General features: G+C 38.4%; 1 pseudogene; it reads right to left on the reverse strand.

Annotated features, from left to right (window-relative positions):
• Window positions 1–678: 678 nt before the first annotated feature.
• LOC127077158 (uncharacterized) lies at window positions 679–778 on the reverse strand (annotated as a pseudogene).
• Window positions 779–15,574: the final 14,796 nt, after the last annotated feature.

The following is a 15,574-nucleotide window of genomic DNA, read 5'->3' on the forward strand; positions in this document are numbered from 1 at the left end:
GACTCATAAAGTCGCGATCAAGTTTTTGGCGCCGTTGCCGGGGACTTTTATTTAATCGATATCGTAACTCTTCCGTTACGCTGTAGAGACTAAGGTTTCTTTTTCTTCTATTCTTTCTTTCGTTGATTTGTATGCCACGCACTCGCTCACAAGGCGAACCGCTCTATTTACGAATCAACGATATCGAACTATATCTCCGAGTCTTACGACGAATTCGGGAATATCGTGCTGCAAACAATCTCCCTCCTATAGAACTTCCTGATTTCAAAAACCTTTTTCCTTCGATAACCGAGATGGCAGAACCAGCTCGTGCTCTTAGAGATTACGCCGCTCCATCGCAAGATGAGCCGCATTCAAGTATTGCTCCGCCCGCAATCGAAGCAAACAACTTCGAACTTAAACCTTCGCTGTTGCAGGCGGTGCAACAGAACCAATTCTCTGGAAATCCTACCGAGGATCCAAACCTTCATTTATCCGTATTTGTCCAATACGCTGATACTGTTAAAGCTAATGGTGTCACTTCAGAGGCAATTCGACTTCGTCTTTTTCCTTTCTCATTAAGAGATAGCGCTAGAAGATGGCTTCAATCTCTCCCTTCCAACTCAGTCACCACATGGAACGAGTTGAAGAAAGTTTTTCTTGCCCGATACTTTCCGCCAAGCAAAACAGCTATGTTAAGAGCCCAGATAAACGGATTTAAACAGAAAGACAACGAGTCTCTTTTCGAAGCATGGGAAAGATACAAAGACATGATGAGACTTTGCCCACACCATGGTTTGGAAGACTGGTTAGTAATTCACACATTTTATAATGGTCTCTTATACAACACAAGGTTAACAATAGACGCCGCTGCAGGTGGTGCATTAATGAACAAACCTTATGCTGATGCTTACCAGCTTATCGAGAGCATGGCCCAAAACCACTATCAGTGGGGAACCGAACGAACAACGGTGGAAAAACCTCAAACGAAAACTGGCATGTACGAGATAAGTAACCTTGATCACGTTAACGCAAAAGTGGATGCTTTGGTCCAGAAAATTGAAAGTTTAAACGTATCACCTCCAGCCGCCGTGGTTGCTATAACTCAGAATTGCGAGGTCTGTGGAATCCAAGGCCACACTCCTACGGACTGTCAACTCTTGACAGGAATCCAAGCAGAGCAAGTAAACTATGCTCAAGGAAGCCCCTATTCGAACACCTATAACTCAAATTGGAAGAACCATCCAAACTTTTCATATAAGAGCAATAACGCTTTGTACGCACCTGGACAGTCTCCAAATCAAGCCCCAGCTATACCTCCGGGATATCAGAAACCGAACCCATCCATGCCTAACAATAACGCCCCTAGGAAATCCAACTTGGAAATCATGATGGAAAACTTTATAGCTTCCCAACAACAAACCAATAAAGATTTCTTAAACCAGAATGTACACACTGGCGAACAACTTAAACAACTAGCAAGCAAAGTAGATGCCTTGGCTACCCATAACAAAATGCTGGAAACACAAATATCACAAGTAGCCCAACAATAAGCACCTACTGCTGCCCCAACTGGTACATTCCCTGGACAGCCCCAACCTAACCCGAGAAGCCACGCTCATGCAATTATATTAAGAAGTGGAACGGAAGTGGAAGGACCGTCTGATCCAAGGATAGAAAACCAAAACCCTAAGAAATCAACTGAGGAAAGTGAACCTAAGGAAAAGGAAGAGAGTAATAAGGAAACCCTAGAAAAGAAGGAACCTTATGTACCTCCACCACCTTACAAACCACCTATACCTTACCCTCAAAGGCTTGTTAAAACCAAAGATGCGGGCCAATTTAGAAAATTTGTTGATCTCCTTAAACAATTAAACGTTACAATTCCGTTCACCGAAGCTATTACGCAGATGCCCTCATATGCTAAATTCTTAAAAGAAATCCTTTCTAATAAGAGGAAACTTGAGGATAGCGAAACCGTTACACTCCCTGCCGAATGTAGCGCTATAATCCAAAACATGCCCCCTAAACTCAAGGATCCAGGTAGTTTCTCTATACCCTGTCACATAGGAAAATTTGTCATCGATAAAGCCTTATGCGATTTAGGAGCCGGAATTAGCGTTATGCCTTTATCCATATGTAAGAAACTGGAAATGGGAGAATTAAGACCAACCAAAATGTCTGTGCAACTAGCAGATCGTTCCATCAAATATCCTGTAGGAATCCTTGAAAACGTTCCCGTACGCATAGGTCAATTCTACATTCCCACTGATTTTACAATTATGGACATTAGAGAAGATGATATTACACCCATTATACTGGGAAGACCATTCTTAGCAACTGCCGGTGCAATCATAGACATAAAACGAGGACGACTCACCTTCGAAGTAGGTGAAGAGAAAATTGAATTCATTCTTTCCCAATTCTTGAAAGCACCTGCAATAGAAGATACATGTTACTTCATGGATATCATCGATGAATGCATAAAAGAAGCAGAGTTAGAAGAAGACAAATCATCTGACTGCCTTGTAGAAGACAGATCTAACCAATGTTTAGCAATAACACCGGATCCTACGCAATGTCTTAACAAACCAACCCCTGACCTGAAAACACTTCCCAAAAATCTGAGATATGAATTCCTAGACTTAGAACTTGAACGACCTGTGATAGTTAATGCAGACCTAAGAAGACTCGAAACAGAAAAACTCCTACATATCTTAAGGAAGTATCCAACCGCACTAGGGTACCACATCACCGATCTTAAAGGAATAAGTCCTTCTATTTGTATGCACCGCATCATGTTAGAAGAAGACTGTAAAACCTCTAGGGAACACCAGAGAAGACTAAATCCGATCCTGAGTGAGGTAGTAAAGAAGGAAATAACCAAGTTATTGGAAACAGGTATTATATATCCTATATCTGATAGCAAATGGGTTAGTCCTGTGCACGTTGTACCAAAGAAAGGAGGCATAACCGTTATTGAAAACGAAAAAGGGGAAACTATAACTAAACGAATCGAATCAGGATGGAGAATGTGCATTGATTATAGGAAACTAAACAAAGCAACCCGAAAAGATCATTTCCCTTTACCATTCATTGACCAAATGTTAGAACGATTAGCAAAACATTCACATTTCTGTTATCTAGACGGTTATTCAGGTTTCTTTCAAATACCAATTCACCCTGATGACCAAGAAAAGACAACGTTCACGTGCCCTTTTGGTACCTTCGCTTATAGACGAATGCCGTTTGGTCTGTGTAATGCCCCTGCAACCTTTCAAAGATGCATGATGGCAATTTTCGCCGACTTTCTCGAAAACATCATGGAAGTATTTATGGATGACTTTTCTGTATACGGACAAAGTTTCGAAGAATGCCTTGAAAACCTGGAAAGAGTTCTCGAGCGATGTGTAAAAGTAAACTTAGTACTTAATTGGGAAAAGTGCCACTTTATGGTACAAGAAGGAATTGTTTTAGGACACATCATCTCGAACAGAGGAATTGAAGTAGACAAAGCCAAAATAGAGGTAATCGAAAATCTTCAACCCCCAAGAACCGTGAGAGAAGTACGAAGTTTTTTAGGACACGCCGGTTTTTACCGACGATTCATCAAAGACTTCTCTAAGATAACTAAACCTTTAACCGGACTGTTGATGAAAGATGCCGAATTCATATTCGACGATAACTGTTTAAAAGCATTTCAAACGCTTAAGCAAGCATTGATCTCCGCACCCATAATGCAGACACCAGACTGGAATGAACCATTCGAAATAATGTGCGATGCCAGCGATTATGCTGTAGGTGCTGTTTTAGGACAACGAAAGGATAAAAAGCTTCACGTTATATATTACGCAAGCAGAACCCTGGATGAAGCGCAAATGAATTACGCCACTACCGAGAAAGAACTCCTAGCAGTGGTATTTGCGCTAGATAAATTTCGTTCTTACTTGGTCGGAGCTAAAATAATAGTTTACACTGATCACGCTGCTATCAAGTACCTTTTAACAAAAAAGGATGCTAAACCTAGACTCCTAAGATGGATCTTGTTGCTACAAGAATTCGACTTAGAAATCAAGGACAAAAAAGGAACTGAAAACGTAGTAGCAGACCACCTCTCTAGACTTGAGAACCTTGAACCGGAAAGAACATCAATTAATGATGATTTCTCGTATGACAAACTTATAGCTACTTTGGAAGAGAACAACTCCGACATGCAAGTAGAAACCACCTTAGCTATATCTGCCACACCATGGTACGCTGATCTCGTCAATTATTTAGCTGCCGGAATAGTTCCACCTACTTTATCTTACCAGCAGAAGAAACGATTCTTCTACGACATAAAACACTATTACTGGGATGATCCCTTACTTTTCAAAAGAGGCCCCGATGGTATTTTCCGTCGATGTATACCCGAAGAAGAGGTAGAAAATATAATCCAACACTGCCACTCCGCTCCTTATGGTGGACACACAAGTACATCCAAGACCTGCTCTAAAATCCTACAAGCCGACTTTTATTGGCCAACTATATGGAAGGACGTACATGCGGCTATTAAGGAATGTGACAGATGTCAACGCACGGGAAACATATCTAGACATGACGAGATGCCACAAAAAGGTATTTTGGAAGTAGAGATCTTCGACGTGTGGGGAATAGACTTCATGGGACCTTTTCCATCCTCTTTCGGTAACAAATACATACTCGTGGCAGTTGACTACGTATCAAAATGGATCGAAGCTGTAGCCTCCCCAACAAACGACACCCGAGTAGTAACTAGACTCTTTAAGAATATAATATTTCCGAGATTTGGCATCCCAAGAATAGTAGTCAGTGATGGTGGATCGCACTTTATATCCAAGGTACTCGAAAAATTATTATTTAAATATGGAGTGAGACATAGGATAGCGACACCTTACCACCCTCAGACCAGTGGACAAGTGGAAGTATCTAACAGAGAAATCAAGCAAATACTAGAAAAAACGGTCGCCACTTCAAGGAAAGATTGGTCATTGAAATTACCAGAAGCTTTGTGGGCATACCGAACTGCTTATAAAACCCCCATAGGGACGACCCCATTTAAGCTCATTTGTGGAAAATCCTGTCACCTCCCGGTAGAATTAGAACATAAAGCCTATTGGGCTATTAGAAATCTGAATCTAAACTATAAAGTCGCCGGTGAAAAGAGAATCCTTGACATAAACGAATTAGAAGAACTCAGAAGAGACGCCTATGAAAATGCCAGAATCTATAAAGAAAGAACAAAACAATGGCATGACAAGCGTATATCAAGGAAAATCTTCAAGCAAGGCGACGCAGTCCTTTTATTTAACTCTAGACTAAAGTTATTCCCGGGAAAACTATGATCCAGATGGTCAGGACCTTTTCATATCACTAACATCTTCCCCAGTGGAGCAATAGAAATTAAAGGCAAATCCACAGAACCGTTTACCGTAAACGGGCAACGTCTAAAACACTATCATTATGCGCAAACCAATGGAGATTCGCAAATCCTACACTTAGACGAAATGCCCCCAGGACCTATAGATTATACTTAACAGTTTCTTTGTCGAGCTTGCGACATTTAAACAAAGCGCTTAGTGGGAGACAACCCACAATTATTTTCTTATTCTATTATTATCATTTTCCTATTTTTTTTTCTTTTCCTCCTCAATTATTCTTTTAATTTCTGTTTAGTATTAATTCCTGATTTATTTTAATTCAAAAGAAAAAAAAAATATATAATAATTTTTTTTCTTCTTTCGGCATTTGGCCAAATCCTGACTAAAACTCATGTTTTCTTTTCTCTAGCTAACACTAACCAGATGGGACATTTTGATCGTATGGGTATCAAATTCAGAGGAATGGCTCAGAAACAAAAGTTTGAAGAACTAGCCACTAGAGAGATGCTACCTAGTTTATATGCTGATGATTGGGCTATGACTGCCCTTGGACTTAGACAAAGTGTTCTGTATTTGCTGAACCAGATAGGATGGGAGACATCCCCTATCCTGAGACATTTCACCACCTACCGGAGACTCACACTAGAATTCCTTAGCTCATTAATCTATCTACCCAGCCATGGAAAAGGAATTAGCAGAGGTTTTATCCAGTTCAGAATGTTCAATATGGAGTACCAATTTAATATTAGAGACTTTACCAATCTTTTGGGTTTTCCTACCTCCTTTGACACATTCACAGTAAGCCAAGAAGAACTTTTTGAACATAGAGAACTTGAACACTTTTGGGGTAAGCTGACTGGAAATGATGAGCCCGAAAAACATGAGTTTCTCTCTGGAAACATACACAACCCGGCCTTTCGCTATTTCCATAAGATCCTGACCCACACTTTATTTGGGAAGAAGCCAAATAGTACTTCAGTTTCACGTGATGAACTCTTCATCATATTTTGTGCTTCCCAGAACCGTCCAGTAAACGGTGCCACTTTTATGTTAGCTAATTTGGACCACCTTATCCAGGATGAGCGAGCACCCATTAGAATAGGCGGTTTGATAACTATGATAGGTAATGCTATTGGATTACGTCAGCCTATGCTTGACCTAAGCCCTTTTTGTGGCATTACTACTATGAGTATACCCTTCCTCTTCAACACTATGTTTATAGCAAACCTAGGGTCTGACGAGTTTGAGCTTATTATTGATAACCAGGTTCTTTGCCTATTCACCATGCCCGATCCTAGGACTAGCATTCATAACCGCAGTAACTGGCTCTACAACCTGAACGAAACTCCCACTCCTGCTAGATCCACTGAATCCATCCAGGACTATGAGATTTGTGATGACTATGAGACTTATGATGACCAGATCCCTCATGCTGAATCTGACCCTCAGACACCATCCGGCTATTATGATATTGATCCTCCTCCTCAGCCTGTTCAGACCGAAGAATCAGCCATATCCGACCTCCGGCATCATATGCCCGGAACTGATTATAACACCGCCATTGAAGCTTTGATGTCAGAACAAGACGCCCTCAGAGGAGAATTTACTAACATGAGACACGAAGTTCTAGGATACATGAGCAGTATGACAGATCAGTTTCACGAGTTGCTACATCGTGTTAACTCTTTTGCTCCTCCGGCCAGAGATCGTACAGAGGGATAGAATTTAGTTATTTTTCTAAGTTATTTAGTTTTAAGTTAGATTATTCATTAATGTTATTTGAATTCATGTTCACATTTATTTCTCTTTCATTTCATTGTTTTCCTTTCCTGTATTACATTATGATCATTTTATTGAAGCTGTTTATTTAATTTTATTATGCAATAGCTATTATGCTCTACTGTTGCTACCTATGACTTATTATTATACAAAGCAGATTAAGCGTGCACGATAAATTAAATTGCAGAATAAACCAATCATAAGCAAAACAAAACAAAATAAATAACAAAAATAAAATCCTTTACCAAAGTGATTCTGTGAAACGCTACTGAAGCCTTGCCAAAATGGAATGTGTGACGAGCGTCACACAATCCATAACGGACGGCACACCAAGTGCCTGTTACGAACGTCACACCCCTGTGACGAGCGTAACACCCTTCAGACTAGTGAACGTTAAGGAGCCGTTGGAGACGAACGTTACATTTTTTTTACTTTCTACCTTCCCCATTAATTTCCATTCAACCACACTTAATTACTTTCCAACCACTTTTTCTTTCCAACTTCCCAATTCTTCTCCTATAAATACCCCTCCAAACCTTCCTTCATTCACCACAAACCATTCTCTCCTACCAAATACATTTCTTTTCTTTCCAAATCACCCCTTCAAAATTCATTCATCACAATGGCGGGAAATCAGAATTTTGGAAATATCATCTTCCGATCCGAAGATGAAAATTATCAAAGGGAGCAATTCGAGCGTTTCCAACAGCGAGGCGTCGTTTCCACCAGGTACCCCGATTTAACTTGTTTACAACAATTAGGATTACTCCAAGGTATCGAATGGATGCTCCGTCAAGCCAACTTAACCTTCCTTTGCACTCATAATCAACCCACCTACCCATCCCTAACCTTAGAATTCTTAAGTTCATACGACTACACCACTCCCGCCGGTGAAGACGAATTTTTAACCGGTACCGCAACCTTCCGTATGTTTAACACCGAGTACTCCTTAACCCAAAACCAATTGAGTACCATGCTACAATTCCCCATAGAAGGTCTGCTACACCCCAGAATCCCTCCAAACTCAAATTGGAACACAGTTGACGTTTTCGGCCTTTTTAAGAAAATTTACGGTATAGATACCTACAACTGGGAAGAGCTCCTTCTCTCCCATATACATAACCCCACTATCCGGTACTTTATCCGCATCTTGCAAAACACAGTTTTTGGAAGACCAAACAACAGCAAGGTCAACTCAAAGGAGCTATTCTTCCTCCAGTGCGTCTTCGAACCAGATACTCAGGTAAACGCCGCCTCCTTTCTATTTCATCATATCCGCACCTTATGTGCTAGAGGCCGGCAACCTTTTATAATTGGTGGATTAATCACCACCATAGCACTTGGCCTAAACCTAGGGGATAAACTCCAAACTTTAGAATCTCTACCTCCCCTATCTATGGATATCAGCTACTGTCGATCCAGCCGCTTGATTAAGAACAGAGTAGGCGGAGGATATTATCTTATGGTGAACAACCAGGCAGTCCCAAGCGTTGTTCTACCAAATATCGCCCTAACTGATGTCACAAACCCCGACCGCCACCGAGCCTTCACAAACAAACCCGCACACAGACGAGTTTGAAGCAATGGAGCAAGGTGATCATCCGCCTACACAACAGTCAGTCCCGCTCAACCCTTCCGGCAATGCAACTGGCCCATCCTCCCAACGTCGTCGACGAAGAAGGCCTGCAACCAACGACGACATCATAGATGCTATTGAGGGTATGCAGGCACAGAATGTCGAGATGATGCAGATAATGCATCAAATGCAACAGCAACAGGATGCTAGGAATGCCATAACCGACCAGCGGTTTACTGAGTTGTTCAGCAGGTTTGACAACTTAGACTTACGTCAGAGATCACCAGGTCCAAGAACCAGAGGCGGAAGACAACCTTAGCTGTAGTTTCTCTTTCCTTTCCATATTGTATTTCATTTCCTTAAAACATTGGGGACAATGTTTAGTTTAAGTATGGGGGGGAAACCATGTTCTTTCTATTTTCATTTTTCAAGTATGTACCTTTCCCTCCATTGTTTTGCTTTATTATTTGTTTTAAAAAATAAAAAAAAAAAAAAAAAAAAAAAAAAAAAAAAAAAAAAAAAATCTACTATTTTAAGTTAAGTCCCGAGTGTGAATAAATTTCTATTATCTATTCCCTCAAACTTTCATGAGCCACACAACAAAAACTCAACACCCAGTAAGTATAAAGGTTGCTCATCTTATCAATCTTGAGTCGAATCAAGACAAAGACTACTACCGCCAAACACTCTAAACGAACCCAACACGTTAGATCAGGATAAGTACCTATTATACCAATTCCTTGAACTTTCAAGTTTTATAGTAACCCCAAGTAGTTTATACGAGAAGTCAGCACCATCTTAATAGCAAACTACGTGGAGAGCCGATGAATATAAGTGGATGTTTCCCAAAGTAACATAAAAAAAAATATATATCAGGAAATGCACTAATTAAGTTAGGTGATCCTTACCAGATCATTTAATCTAAAGGTTGCAGATCATACAAAAGCATAATATGAAATATCCATTATGAGTTGGTTCAGCAGGTATCTGGTACTGAACTTGGTAGGGCGGACTACGGTTCGATCCCCCGCAATTTGCAATGGACTGAATAACGAAGTTATCCGATTTATGTACCAGAACTTCCAGCTAAAAGGGAATCATAATCACTAACCGGTTACTCCACTATGTGCGCGAAAAGATAAAGGGCTTAATGTGATTTCGCTAGAATGAAAACGGGTGAAATAAGAGTAAAGGAACTAGGATAGCTATCATAGTGTACTTGAACTGATTTGCATAAGGTGGGGTTGTCTAGGTTGTGACGGTGGTTGTTGATATCAAGATTTAACTCAAGTTGCTTCTAAACAAAATCCACTTGCAACCTATTACGAATTGATGTGTGTTTTGAAATTTCATCTGGCTAAATTTCTAAAACGAGTTCTATACTGAATTTTGCTTGAGGACAAGCAAAGATCTAAGTATGGGGGAGTTTGATAACACGAAATTATATCATATTTTTGGACTTAATTCAATTAAATTTTATTATTATTTATTTCAGTTCACTTCATTTTATAAGATATTACGCGGTATTTTCTTCCTATTTGTCTCAGGTGGTTTATTTCGAAGCACTAGTAAAAATGGAAGAAAAGGAGGTGCAAAAAGGAGAGAAAAAGAACCAAATGCCAAAGCCCAGCCCAAAGCGCAAAACACAAACGCTGTACCTGTGACGGACGTCACAGAGGGCGTGACGAGCGTCACGCAAAACAGCCTTGTGACGAACGTCACACATAATGTGACGAACGTCACACCATTCCCCTACTTTTTGGGCGCAAGTAACGCCTCAGAGACTTGAAGAGACGTTGAGGAGTGTTGGGCCCTATATCCACGCCATGCAATTAGCTACGTTAAAGACCTTTTGGCAGCAGACAGTTACCTAATGACACCAATATAAATAGCCACTTTGGAAAACCTAAAGGGTTTCCGAAGCTTTTCCAATTTTTTTCCTTCGCCGCTTTTGCTTATTTTCTTTTCCAGCAATTTCAGTATTGTTTCTTTATTTATTTTTTACAAGTTCTACACTATTTCCCTTGCAATTTATACTTTCCTTTTTAGCATTTAATTAATTCTTTTCGCACAATAGTTTCTACACCGGAAACTATTGTGCAACTTTTACCGGATTAAACCTTACGTTAGAATCTAGTTTTTATTTCCTTCGTTTTAATTTGTTGTTTAATTGAAGAATCCAAGAACAAATCCTACCGGCTTGTGATGGAGTGTTCAAGACTATTGTTTAACGCATTCAGGTTCTTTAATTATTATTTAATGCTTTGTTTTATTACTTATTCATATTATCTGCATGGGATGAGTCTGTTTATGCATGATATATATTTTTGTTTGTTTAGCATGTCTGGCTAATTCGCCTAGATATCGGTATGTAAAGTAAGCGGAATAAGGGATCAAGACTAAGTCGGTCTAATTAAATTTAAAATTAAAATCAATCTTTTTACGGTCTCAATTTACAGGTTTAATAACAAGAATTTTTTACAAAAGTAGAAGACATAAAGAAGTTAAAATCAATAGAGCGAGAGTTTGAGGTTTTAACTGGACAGTGTAAATTAGGCATTAATTCTAGATCAGGGCGAGAGCAAGTTTTAGAGTTAATTAAATTCTGACCTTTTCCAAAAAGTATTTTTAAAGATTGAATGTGAGGACGAGAGTTAAGCATTCGGGTTTAATTGTATAACCTAAGTCAACAGAGCGAGAGTTTGAGATAAGGGTGTTTAAAATGGTCAGTGTTTTCTTAAAAAGAGTTTTTGCAACTTTATTGCTTTCAAAAAGTGGTTTTTGACTTAATTATAAGTGACAGCTACATTAACATAAAATCATGGTTTATTCAACAGAGCGAGAGTTTGAGATAAAACCTTTAATCAATAAAGTTAACTGAAACGATTTATTTTAAAACCAAGAAACCGACAAAGAATTGATTCCCTAATTACGACGAACTACATACCGATATCCGCTTTATTAATATTTAATCTAGATCTTAGTTTAGTTTTTAGCTTCGCCCCCAAACAATCAACCATTATTCACCTTAGCTTTACGAAGTAACCTTAGATAACGGTATATCGATTCATAAGTCCCTGTGGGATCGATATCTTTTAAAACTACGCGATAGAACTGTGCACTTGCAGTTTGTACCCCAAATTCGACTCATAAAGTCGCGATCAACTTTCATCACTCCCTCATCCACATCTATCGTCATTCTTTCCATTTTCATTAATGGTCAGCCTAAAATTAGAGGTACATCATCATGTTTCTCAATATCCATCACCACAAAATCTATAGGGAAAAGAAATTTATCAACTTTAACCAATACATCCTTAGTTGGAGTGTCATCTTTGTGTTTTTCATATCAAGATCGCCAATCCACTTTACCACTGATAATGATATCAAGTTTATGTTGGAACCGATATTAATCAATGCCTTGCCTACATTTACATTTCCTATAGTAATATGTAACATAACTCATCCCTGGCCGATTTCTTTTTGCGGAAGGTTTTTTCTGTATGATGGCACTGCAACTAGCATCCACTTGGATTGTTTCTTATCTGTGTACCTCCGCTTTTTCATAAGAATCTACTTCATGAATTTGGCATATGTCGTCATTTGTTATAAGGCTTCAAAAAATGGTATGTTTATCTATAATTTTTTGAGAATATCAGAAACCTGCCAAACTGCCTTTCCTTGTCTTTCTTGGTGGGAGCATGAGGATATGGTAAGTGTTGCACTAGCAGAATCGTCATATTTCCTTTCATTTTCTGATTCTTTGTATTCCACCTATCATTAACTTTTATCTCATTTTCTTTTTGTTCATTTTCGACTAAAACTCCCTCATTATTTTTCTTTTATACTTCTTGCTCAATTTTTTTTCTTCCTTCCCCATGTTCTTCTTTTGATTCAACAACATCACTTTCTTTTTCAGAATTCACATCAACCCCTATTTCAATCACTCTCCCACTCCTAGTTTTGATTGAGTTGTAGTGTTCCTTTGGATTAGGTTGAGTGTTAGCGGTGAATGCTCCTCCTTGTTGGTCAACCAGTTGTTTTGCAATATGCCCTACTTGCGTTTCAAGATTTTTGATCGAATCATTAGTATTTTTCTAATTCTCAATAGACAATTGCATGAACTGATTCAATATATCTTCCAACTTTGAAGTCATGTTTGGTTGAGGAGGATTCTGATTGAAGCTTTGGAATGGATTTTTCTTATTTGACGGTCATTCATCTTGCCTCCAACCTTGGCCATAATTCACATTGTTTCCTCGTGGATGGCCTTGGTTACCTTGGTACGGTGCTTGCCTTTATTGTTGATTTCCCATATAGTTTACTTCCTCATTAGTTGGAGGGAAAAATCCAGTAGGATGGTCACAAATGCAAAGTTCGTAAAATGCAACTTGTTGTGGTCTACTAGGTGCTTCTGGCATCTGTTTCAGTTGTTGTGGAAGTTTAGATAATTACTTGGTAAGTTCCTCCATTGTTTGAGTAAGTAACTTATTATAGACTAAGAGTGCGTCATTTGTGGCTAACACAATAATTACAACTTTTCTTTGTGGATTACCTTTATTGTACTGCCCTTGATGATCGTTGAGTGCCATTCGATCAATAATAACAATTGCGTCTTCATCACTTTTAGACATTAAAGAACCACCGGAAGTTGCATCCAATAGGAGCTTTGGTTACGATTGAAGTCCATTTCAGAAGATATGAATTTGTGTAAGATCATTGAACCCACGATTTGGACATTTAAGCAACATGGACTTGTAACGCTCCCAAGCTTCACAAAGTGTTTCGGTTGAACCTTGAGAAAATGCCGCAATAGTCATTTTGGCTTCCATGAACTTGTTTTGTGGAAAAAACATGTCCATAATTTTTTCCTCCAATGAATTCCATTTGGTCATAATTTGAACCTATTGGTTTAAATACCAATCTTTCGCTTTACCAATCAGAGAATTAGGAAATACTCTAATAAAAGCAACTTCTTCTTCCATTTCAGACACTCTGAGTGCACCAGCTAGCTCATAGAATTTGATGAGGTGAGTGTAGGGATATTCATGATCAAGACCAGGGAAAGGATTCGCATAAATAATCTTAAGCAATCATGTCTTCATCGCTGTTTTCCTAGCATTTGTTGGAGTTCTAGCCATATGAGCAAATCTACATGGGCTATGATGACACGACATTCTACTAATTTCCGGATCAACCTGGTTGTTGTTGTTGAGGTTGTTATTATTGTTGAGATTGTTGTTGTTATTATTGTTGATGATGACTTCATCCATATCATTCTCTGGTAAGGGAGATATCGAAGAAATTGAAATAAAAGTTCTCTCTTGTTGATTTCTTTCTTTGGCTAGTACATTTCTCTTTTGGGTTTTGTTGTTGTTTCATTTTGTTGTTCTTTCGATCTCGGGATCAAAAAGAAATTGATCTTTCAGTGTTCTACCTCGCATAAAAAGATTTCAAAAACCTAGCCAACACAAGTGAACAACGAGAAGGGTAAAGAATATATGTATATACAATATTAACAAGTAAGTATTGTTTATATTGTATCCACGGGGACTGATGTAATATCGATGTCGTTCAATAGTCAATATGTTTTAAGTAAATAATCAAAAGTTTGTTTTGATCATAAAAGTACTGAAAAAGTAAAAACGGTAAAGATTAAGTAAATAATAGATGAATAAACTTAATGGGATTAGATTTCGTTAACCTATTTCCTATATCTTCTACTAATCGGTCATATGAATCTTAATTATCAATTTCTATAATCACGTATCACTCACCGACATCATTTATGTCTAAACAATGGCGAGGATTGTACCGTATTGTTTAATCTACGATCTCAAAGTCTATTCACTAATATAATAGCATTAAGAATCGATACACAGAATGGATATCAAAAAACCAAATCTATGTCTAGAATTTAGTTTGTGATAGATGATTATCTCAAGTCAGGATTCGAAAAGAATTTCTCAACAATGATTCAAATCTAAAAGATAACATAAAAATAAAGATAACATCAATATTGATTAATAACTAGTTCATATAATAATGATCGGAATAAATACATACGATTACGGTTAACTACGTCTAATCCTAACAAGAAAAGAGTTAGCTACTCATGGTAGCTTGGTGTGAGTGAGTAGAAATGAGGTGAATCAGCCTTAATCTTGATTTCTCAACAATTTTTGCTTATCCACCTTCAAGATCTCATAACCTAGTGACTCTCTCTTTGTTTAATGATAAAATCTCTCTAAAATAAAAAAGTATCCCAAAATACAAGTTCTAAAAAGTATATATACTAAACTTAAAATCACAGTGGCGCTAAGCCATAATTTCATGCGTTAAGCACCACCCTTTTTCTTCACCTTGAAGCAATCTGTCATGTCATCATCTTTAACCACCTTAGTGCACTAAGCCCCAAAATGGTGCGCGAAGCGCTTTTGCACTACAGTTGCGCTAAGCCCCAATATCCTAGAAGACTTTTTGCAAACTCCTTCTTCTGGATGCTTGTGGCATGCTACAAGCATAAATCTCTGTATTTTTACTTATCCTGCCACTAGTAGCACACCAGAAGCGTAAGTCACTGGTTTTTTCTGCATTTGGATGCTTGTAATGTGCCAGAAGCCTTTCTTCCAGTTTGCCTTGTGTTCCAAGCTTTGCTTTTCATTTATTTGCGTTGGAATATTACATACAAAATGAGCCATAATTAGGTATATTATTCACAAAACAAATGATACTCTATTAAAACTCAAACTAGCATTTTAGTTGGAGTTTTGAAATGGAAAACTTGTGAAACAAGACAACAGATGCCACAATGTGAATTTTTACTATATTTTTGCACTTA

The sequence above is a fragment of the Lathyrus oleraceus genome, chromosome 4, assembly GCF_024323335.1.
Source record: "Lathyrus oleraceus cultivar Zhongwan6 chromosome 4, CAAS_Psat_ZW6_1.0, whole genome shotgun sequence".
NCBI lineage: Eukaryota > Viridiplantae > Streptophyta > Magnoliopsida > Fabales > Fabaceae > Lathyrus > Lathyrus oleraceus.